We start from the raw sequence: 11,281 nt of genomic DNA on the forward strand, positions 1-11,281 counted from the left end.
GGTAGCTAACCATTGGACTGTCCCTCTGTCGCGCATCCCCAACTCGAGTTATACTCATCATAAACTTGATCATAATCATGATCTATATCCATCACCTTCACTGGTGAATATTTACGGGGGCGAGCTCATCCGGGGCTTTCACAGTGTCCGGCCACACTTACGACATAGGGTCAGAAGAGCTTCGGGTCTCAACCTGGAGCACGTGGTGGCTAGCCACTGCTTCCTTCCAGGGAAACTCTCATCTCCAACAATGGAAGTGCAACATTCACAATTCATTCAACAGCATATATGCATTTATACTTGGCCATAATCATGGCTCCGCCGTAACACGGCAATAATCTAGCCATCCGGCTCACGGTTAAATCCATAACCAGCCACCCGGCTCATGGTTAAATCCATAACCAGCTGTTTCATTAACAATTATGGCCCTTCGGCCCATGGCATAACAAGCACTTCCACCACTATCCCCCGCATCTCACATAATCATGCTTGATCCTCATTGATCATTCATTTTTCTCTTGCTTCTCTCGCAATTTACCACATCCCCTAGCTTCTTTTCCCATTGCTAGGCATATCATAATGATTTAAGATATAAATGGTGAGATCGGAGGCTTAGAAGTATGAGATTTGGCTTTTAAAACTCAAAAATCAATTTTGGGATGAAAACAGGGCCACGCGTACGCGCACGCGTGGATTAAAAATTAGCCAATCGACGCGCACGCGTTAGCCACGCGTACGCGTGGGTGCTCTCGTGCCCCAGGCACAAAACTCGCACAGTTCTGGCACAACTCTCTGGAAAATGGCTGGGCATTGGGTGCAGCACATTCGGCGCGCCGGCGCACATCACGCGCACACGTGGATGGTGCTTTCTGGAACAACGGTGCGTATGCGCCAAGTGCGCTTACGCGCGAGGGATCATTCTACTAAAAATTTTCTAAGTTAAAAGCTGCAGAATTCACAGATTCAACCCTTAATCTTCCAACGGACATAACTTTCTCATTTTAAATCATTTTTCACCCGTTCTTCAAACGGCATGGACATCCCGGATCTAATTTCATTTCTAAACAGATTTGGCACAAAATAGAGATCCGTAGTCCAAGTTATGTCCCACCAAAGTATACCCAAAAACCATGTTTTTCATAAAAACCACAAAGTGCCATTTTCAAAACAAGCAATTTTCAACTCTTTTCAAAACCAATCAAAACATGCCAATTTCATCCCTTTTCTTTGAAATCAATCAAAATATATCAAATTCAACATCAAGCCTCCTTAACTCACACATTGACACATTACCACAAATTACAAAATCACTATCCCATCATTTTAACCCACTTCACCTAAGTGGCTCAAACTCAAATACATTGACATATCATATACTCTTCCTCATGCCAATTTTCAACAACACCAATTCCAATAAATCATCATTTTACACAATCAATATCATACTCGCCATCAACATGGTTCCACCCACAATTCAACCATAATCAATCATCAAGCATATATCACAACATGCATATTTCTCATACATTATACCATTAAGGCATCAATAATCATCATCACATATATGACCACATCATATATATCAACCATTCAACAACATCAACAATTCAATGCCTATCTTAGGGCCTCTAGCCTAAGTATTTCCTACCACATTACATATTAGATACGGGAAACCGAGACCATACCTTAGCCGATTTTCCAAGCTCAACCGGAACACTTCCAAACCACTTTTCCTCAAGCTCTCAAGGCCTCAACACCTCCAAGAACAGATTTTTCACCACCAAAGCCCTTTTCAAGCTTTTCAATATCACCAATCAAGCTCCAATATTCACACATACACAACCTAAGCCACAATCATCACATTCATACACAACATCTCAATACCCAAACATCATAGAACAACAAATTACACTAGGGTTGAGAATCTTACCACACCCAAGGTCCAAGGAGACAAGATTAACCTTCTCCTTCAAGAGAGTTGGGTCCTATAACATCAAAGAGCCCAAAATCTCAACATTTTTGCTCATGAAACTTGAAATCAAAGCTGGAAATTCGAAGAGCAAAATGTGGCTTACCTCAAGATTAATTGTCTGGGTTTTGTAGAGCTCTCCGCGGTGAACGCGTGGCCACAAACGGTGCAGCAATCGGAACTTTAGATCAAAAGTTATGGTGGTTTGAAGATCAACCAAGGGAGAGAACTTGAGAGAGTGTTCTTCCCTCTTGTGCCTCCAATTTCAGCGTGTAAGAGTGTTATGTGAGGAGAGAGAATGCTGAAAACTAGGGTTTTGGTTTATTTTAGTTGGGTCAAGGGCCCACTTTGGGTCCGGTTGGCCCGGTTTGGCCCGTTCGGTCCAATCTTGGTCCGAATTCCACAAAATTGGTACCAAAATTCTCGTCTCAATCTCCTCTATCATATTTAGCCATAAAAATCACATTTTGGGCTTTCTAGAATAAATTCTCTTTTATGGATTAATTAGCCGTTAATTAACAGGGTTTTACAAAATAAGTAACTGTCCCCTAAAATCTCTCACCCACTTCTAGAAGAGATATCTCAACAACCCTAAGATAAAGGGGTGGTAATCCACCTTTAGAAGTGGAACTACACCAACACTGGTTATTGGATTATCACTTATAAATACACTGACACATTCAGGTAAACCTAAGTTCCAAGATATTCAAAACCTGCTTAATCCTTGTTGACTTAGGCATTGGAGTGTCTTTGCAGGTACCACCCCCTTATTCCTCAAACACACACATACAACTCGGACGGCGACTCCCAGACGTGAACAAGTTGGAGACCACCTTCCACCCTCTGTTCTAGCCCAATCCACCTATTTTTAGGTTATCCATGTAAAAGAATTTTTGTTTAAATATTTACTATATTATAAATATAAATGTTTTATTTAATCAATTAATTAAATGTAACAAGACTACAAGGGCTACTACCAAAAAAAAAAAAAAAACTGCTAGATTGAAGATCTTTGAATTGCTTACTAGTGAGATGAAAAGCCGTTGAACTATAATTGTTATGAAATGACTTTTATGGCAAGGAAAAGGACACCTATATAATTTGATTTATAACCATCAAACAAACAAACAAACCAATTAAACAAACAAATAAATAAAACAGAAAATTGTTCATATCTGTCAAATTAAAGTGTGTGGTGTGGAATCAAGATTATTGTTTTCAACTTGTAGAAGAATGGCCAAAAATAAGGTATAGTTGTGTCAAAACTAGTGAATCATTTCACATTTGATTGTTTTTTCTAATGTCTGGCCACTTTTATGCTAACCACATGCATTATTATTATGTCTGATAGGTGATAGCATTTTACTTTTACTTATAATCACAAGCATGAATAATATCTGCTTCATCAGCCCCACAATAGATATATATATATTCCATTGAATATTTAAATATATTTTTGCATAATCATCGATTAATAAGCATGAATTTCACAAATATTATTCTAACCTTCACTGTTTTTAACTTTTTATTTAGTTTCTTTATGCATAAATTTTGGAGTAAATTGCATATTTAAACAAAATGGAATTTAAAATTACTCATTTGTAACATTTGTAAAATTATTACATTTCAGTCCGTAATTTATATAAACTGCTACAGACGGTAAAAATTTTAAAATTTAAACATAAATTGCTATAAGATACAATAGAGCAATCTACGTTTAAAATGATATAAAGCATAAACCGTGAATATATTGCATTGGTTGTTTCAATGGCAGATGTTTTTTCTGTGATTTAAAATTTATGTTAAATTAAAAGTTATAATATTAACTATGATGATATAATATAAATTATATCCAATAATGATTAGACATATTATAAAGAAAAATTAATCTTTTATTCAAGAGAGAGATAGATAAAATTTATCTATTTATTATAAATTAGTTTATAAAAATAAAAGATAAAATATATTTTTTATTTTTAACATTTTTAAGAGAATTTGATAGAATTTATCTATCTATTATGAGGTAATTTATGAAAAAAATAAAAGTATATTTTTTATTTTTATTTTTTTAATTTTTTAAATTATTCCTAACATTTAATTTAATTCAATTTTATCTTTAATATTTAAAATAAATTTTAATTTTTATCTTTACCATTAATTTTGTAACAAGTCAAATTATTTTTTCTAATTTTACCCCTATCCTCGTCAGCCTCCACTCCATCGGCCAAAACAACCGACGCCACCACCACCACCGAAAACAGGGACGTGAAATCAACTCAGTATTTAAAATATTTTTTTGTTTTACCATCATGGCTTGGGATACCTTCATCAGAAGCTACATGTTCTTGATCATGTGGTACCATCAGTTGCACGTTATTGTTATTATTGTTCGGCGCCTGATGAAGCGATGGCGCCATGGATACACTTGCTAGCAAACCCTGCAGGAAGATTGTTGAAGGAGCGGTAGTAGTGGTGGTAGGGTTGTTGTTTTGCATGGTTAGATTCATGTGGTGATAGGGTAAAGCAAGAACAGGGGGTTGTTGGAGGCAGTGGTAGTAGAAGGCTAGAAGCCATAGCATCAAGCATGCTGCTAGTGTGATTGTGATGATGGAATAATAGCGGGTTTGGGTTTGGGTTCGGGCTTGGGCTTTGTGCATGTTAGAGGGCGGAAGTCCAAGTGAGGGATGAGCGGAGGAGAAGGGCGGAGAAGGGATGCCGGTGAATTCCTGAACCATAGATCTGAAGTTGGTTGTGTTGGTGGTGAGAAAAACATTAGAATCAGAATAGAATTAGAGTCAAACAACAATAAAATCAGAATCAGAAAACATATGATTAACAAAATCAACAATATAATTAATAAAAAAATAAAAGTAGAAGAATCAACAATGTAATTAACAAAATCAACAAATAAAAAACAAAATTGAAATTCTAAGGGGGACCAGCTGCGAAGAGCAGCGGTGAGAATGCGAAGCAGCAGTGAACGACATGCGAGGTGCAGCGACGACCTGCGAGCTAGCGAAGAGGTCGCACAGAACGACGACGCGGCGAACATCCTTCCTCGCTAATCTGTTAGCTCGACGTCTGCCCTTGCTCGCCGGCGTCGTCTTCTCTTTCCCGTAATTCTCTTTCTCCCGGTCGTCTGTTTTTTTTTTTTATAAATTATTTTGTTAAGAAATTTGGTCATAAATTTTAAAATTTAAATAAAAATAATAATTTTAAAATTAAATTAAATCTTAAGACGATTTTATAAAAAAAATATTAAAAATTAAAAAAATCACCTAAAAACTAAAATTATACTTTATTTAACCTTAATTTAATCATTTAAAATATTATAAGAAAGCATTCTCTTAACATAACTTTTTATAGTCACAACTTTAAAGGTTCTCTATCAAGAGAGATGCTTCTTGGTAATTAAATAAATTTTAATTATTTATTTATTATATTTTATATTAATAATTCAAATTAATTAAAAGGATAACTTACTAATTAAGTTGGCTTTTCTTATAAGATTATAAAAATTTTTAAAATATATTAATTTTTTTGTTACATCTAAGATTTTAAAAATTAAATCGGTAATTAAACTAACAAAATTAAAGATTTAAAATTTTACAAGTTAACCGAAATTTAATATATAAAGACAGAATTGAATATAATAAAATAATATATTTATGTATAATTTTTTTATATAAAAAATCTTTTATATTTTATTATTTTAAACTAATTAATTTTTAAAAAATAAGATAAATAAATGTATCCATAATCTATGGTGATAAATGGTTATATATATTACAAAGGTCTTTGTCGAGACAACGAAATCAAAGAATAATTCAACAACTTAGATTTCGTTCACTTTGCGCAAAAGCAAAACACTTTCCGTAAGCAAAGCAAATCAAAACCACCCAACAAATTGGTCACTTACGTAAATTACTATATATTAATTAAAGCTTAGTTTATGATACCAAACCTATATATAGATTTGAAATACCTTTATAATCAAAATGGAAAATCAATTAGTATTATTAAGAAGCTTGTACTTAGTAGTATTTAAAATCTGTTGACTTAGTAGTATTTGCTCATTATATTATATTGCTGCTGTCACCATTGAAATTGAATAAGAATGAGCTTTGGGATCATTATTGACCATTTTGGAGAAGTCCTCGTGCAATTAATTAACCAACAAGAAAAGAAAAATTCACTCTTTTTCTTCACCGTTTTTTTCTCATAAAATAAAATTTTAAAAACTAATTAAAAATACTAAAAATAATATATAAGACCACTTTCTATTAGTAATATGATTTTGAGTGTTGCTTAGGGTCTATTTGAATAAACTTTTACGAAATGATTTTTTTTAAGTTATTTAAAAAAAAGTGATTTTATATATAGAATCTCATGTAAAAATATTTTTTATTTAATAATTATGTTGGGTATAATAATATAAAAATATTTTTTACTTATTTATTATGTTAAAATAATTTTTTTATGCAAAAAATTAAAAAAATATAATTACAACTTCTAAAAATATATATTTTTTATTTTTCTAATATTTTTACTTTTATTTTTAAAATTTTATCAAACACAATAAAATATAAAAAAGATATCTTTTATTAAAAAAAATTTAATAACTTAATAATGAGACCTAATAAATAAGTACTTATTATATATGTATATATAAAATATAATGAAAAAAATTATATCTATATATTCAAACCAATAATTTTTTCAGTTATCCTAACCCTAGCATGCAACTACTCTATATATATAGTTTTATTTTACTTTTTAAAAAAATAATAATATATATGTCAACATCCATTGAGCCTTAATATCTTGCAAACCAATGCAATAATACATTGCGTGACTTAGAGTAGTGTATTACTTATATTAATTACTAAATGCATATTGCTCCAAAATTCAAAATGTTACATATAAAAGCGATTTCATTTGACTGCAAATGTTTTAATTAAAACAGTGCAATGCTTAATGCTTTTCCAGTCTAAAAAAAACATAATTTTGAGTCATATATAAACAAAAATATATATTGACACTTTCTTTTAAATGACCAAAATTATTGATAATAGATAATATCTTTACCTTAATTTTATACAAAGATTTGACAAAAGTGTTGCATTGACTAAGTCAGACAAGGACTAATAAGTAATAACAATCATTAAGTTAACAAATTAGGATGATTAGGCCAACAAAAGCTTGGAGGCATGCATCACGTTTTTAATTATAAGTAGTTCAGTTTGGACATATTTTAATTTGATAGGGAAATTGGGACCCTTGCATTCATACTTCTTCAATTTCAATATCTAATAATCATGCCAGCTGGAAATTACTATATATGCATGTATATATATTGAATGCCCTATATATAGAAATTAAAATCAATATTCCATTCTAGTATCATAGTACTAACGATAACAACAACCATATATAACAATAATAATAATAAGAGTAAATTATTAAAATGGTATCTAAAAATTTATATCATTGACCAAAAATTTTTTAAAATATATTAATAATAAATAAATTTTCAAAGATTAAATAAATATGACAAACAAATTAAATATTAAATATATATTTAAAAAAATAATTTTAGAAATTAAATTTTGATGCAAAATTTTGTAATAATTATTAAAAAATAAGATTTTTTATTCTTAAATTTTGGTAAATTTTTTTCAAGTGAATTTTTTAAAAAAATTATTGTGAATGACCATATTTTTTTGAAAAATAAAAAAAATTTAGAGATCAAATTTTGCTCATTTTTTGTGTGCACTTTCTAAATATTTATTAAAATGTTACCCCAAAAATTTAGATCAAATAAATAAGTCGTTTGCTAAATATAAAAATATTTTTGTTACTTACAAAAAATATAATATTTATTGATTATTTTTGTTGTATTTTTAAATCATTCAAATCTGTTTTATTGATAATAATAAGGATTTTTTTGGTCTGCCGCTGAATCTTTTTGATACTGAATTGACAGTTAATCCTAATTAATAATAATAAAATCTAATTTAGTTTAATTATATGAATGGTGAAAATGTTTTTTTTTACATATATAAAAATTATATTATGATGCCAATAAAAATGATTAACTTAATAATTTTTTGTTTATTATAAAATCTTATGATAAAATTAAATGTTTCATTTAGGTAATAAAAATAGGGCTTAAACTATGATGTGTTGATTGCAAAAATAAAAATTATAATATTATTTAATCACGTCATTTTTATTTATGTGATTATTCAAGATGGTAGTTATCAATAATAATGACTGATATTGTTCCATATATTCCACTTAAATTTATAAGTATTTAATTTTAAGTTATCATCAATATATTCCACATATTAGTTGAATTATGTAATTTGTGCAAAACAATATTAAACCCTTTTAATGCATCAGTTGAGTCCACACAAATACCCGCTAAATATGATTCTAATATTTATTAACATTTTTGTTTAATAATTTCTGTATATCTTTAGTCTTCTAAGTTTTTGCTGAAAACAAATTAAATTAAAAATTTAATTTTAACGTATTATTATTAATGCAAATTAATTTTATATATGTATTTAATAACATAATATTATATGAGTAAAAATCACTATTTTTTTAATAATAATTACATAAATAATTATTCAAAAAATAAATATAATTACATAATTGTATAAAATATTTTATATTAATATCATCGTATCAAAATTAAACTTTTAAATTACACCTTAAAAATAATTTCGAATAAAGACAAGTATAGCATACTTAAGAATTATTGAAGCAAAACACGAAGCATGAATTTGAATTGAGCAATGTAGACCATGCATATTACTGGTTGTTCAAGTTCCACGTATCAGAGCAGTTGTTTTGATGTTGATTATTAGTATTACTATTATTATTAGCATTTATTTGTAGGCACGATAAGCATAAAATAATTTTTATATTTATTATTTAAAAATATTTAAAAATATACTAAAAATCTCTGGTACAGGTTGTGAGATAGATTAAGAACTTGCGAGTCGAGGCAGTTGTCGAATCGTCTTATTCGAGCGGCAGGAGTAGTACCTGTAAAGACACTCCGACGCTCAAGTCAAAATAAATCTGAGAAGTAGAAGGTGTGCGGCATGAGTAAGTATCTGAGGGGCCTTTGGCTCCCCTTTATATAGCTTGCGATAGTTATCTTATCTTTGTTTAGCTAAGAGAAGGGATGTATTTAAATTTGAATGTTGGTAAAGATATTAGAAGTTATTGATCCGTTTTTTGGGCCGTGAGGATGGCCCAATCTTAAAATTTTCGGGTTTGGTGACCGTTTCGAGGAAGGACCCGAAGATCGGATCCGGAACAATTACCCTCGGAGCATGCACGGAGCATGAGAGCATGCTTGCTTAGTCTCATTGTTGAGTTGTTAGGGAGCCCGGTTCTCCGTTGTTTGGGAGACTATGAGGGGACTGGAAAAGACGTGACGTCATTCTGCGCCAATTGGTGGGATGTTGGTGAATTCCGCTTTTCGCGAGTTGGAAAGTCATTAGCTTAGACCTTAACGCTGCTTTTGTTGACAAGTTTGGTTTTCTGTTATCAGGATGCCGTGAGGAGACTGGAAAGGGTATGACGTCATCTTGCGCCGATTGGTGGAATGTTGGTGAGTTCGACTTTTTACGAGTTGGAAGACCGTCAACTCATGCTTGTTTTATGTGGCCTTTTTGGGCTGTTACTATGAACTTATTTTAGGCCTCTTGGTGGGCCGATTTCAATACTTTGCTTATTTAGCTTGTTCCGATATCCATTTTGTTGGCCTCGGAGGTGATCAGTTTCTAGGGATAGTCGTTTAATTTATTTGGATATCCGTTTTGGTGGCTTCGCGGGTGATCGATATCTGTGTCACCATTTTTTATTATTTGGATATCCATTCTGTTGATTTCGGGGTGATCGATCCCCTGGTAGCCGTTTAACTTATATGCATATTTATTTTGTTATTTGGATATCCATTTTGTTGGTCTTGGGGTGATCGATTTTCGGGTAGCCGTTTACTTATTTGGATATCCGTTCTGTTAGCCTTAGAAGTGATCGATCCTCGGGTAGCCGTTTACTTATTTGGATATCCGTTTTGTGGGTCTTGGGGTGATCGATCTCCAGGTCGCCATTTTTAATTATTTGGATATCTGCTTTGTTATCCTCGGGGTGATCGATCCCCAAGTAGCCGTTTACTTATTTGGATATCCGTGTTGTTGGCCTTGGGGTGATCGATCACCGGGTCGCCGTTTTTTGTTATTTAGATATCTATTTTGTTATTTGGATATCCATTTTGTTGGGCTCGAGGTAATCGATTTCCGAATATCCGTTTACTTATTTGGATATCCGTTTTGTTAGCCTCGGGGTGGTCAATCCCTGGGTAGCCGTTTACTTATTTGGATATCCGTTTTGTTGGCTTCGGAAATGATCAATCTCCAAAATGACCATTTTATTTGTTCCGTTTGTTGTGTTGGTAGTATGAACGTAAAAGAGAAAATGATATTTTATGAATTAATAACTTGCTTTATTGAAACTTGAACAAGTTGGGATCTGGTTAAAACCTCTTGTTATTTTTGGGTATGAAAGAGTGCCTTTAAAACAAAGTAAAAAGAACATAAAAAAAAGTTTACCAACTTGGTTGGATCCTTCTTAATTGGGGGTTATCTTTCCCTCCCCGAAAGGGGACCGATGTCATTACTTTAGGGCTTTTTTAGTTGGTGGATTGTTTTGTGTGGTGGTGTTATCGTGGTACCATTTATTGGCTACTACGATGTGACTTACCTCTTCATCATTTATGTACTCCCTTGTCACGATCTGAATTCCGTGCATCATCTAGATCAGTTTGTTTGTGAGGTGCTTTTTGAAGTCCTTGTTCATTAGTCCATTGGTTAGGCAGAGGCTGGCCGCGGACTTTGTGAGCCCATCAACTGTCAAGCACTCGTCGTTGAACCTGTCAAGGTATTTTCTTGTGGGTTTGTCTTGTCATTGTGTGACTTTGAGCAGGCTGATCAGGTGTTTTGCTTTCACAATCTGTGTGGTGAATTGCGTCACGAATTTCTTAGAGTCGTCATCAAAGCAGGATATCGAGTTGTTTGAGAGGGCATTGAACCACTTGATGGCCGGTCCAGCTAATATTACCGGAAAGGTTCTACACCGGATTGCATCGACTGCTCCCTCTAGGTTTATCTTGACTTCGAAGGCCGTTAAGTGTCCCTAAGGGTCTATAGTGTCATCGCATTTCATGTCAGTTGGTTTGTCGAAACCCTTTGGCAGCTTGAACTTTAGGACTTTTTCGGTGAATAGGGTGGC

This window comes from Arachis hypogaea, chromosome 4, assembly GCF_003086295.3.
Source record: "Arachis hypogaea cultivar Tifrunner chromosome 4, arahy.Tifrunner.gnm2.J5K5, whole genome shotgun sequence".
In the NCBI taxonomy this organism is placed as follows: domain Eukaryota; kingdom Viridiplantae; phylum Streptophyta; class Magnoliopsida; order Fabales; family Fabaceae; genus Arachis; species Arachis hypogaea.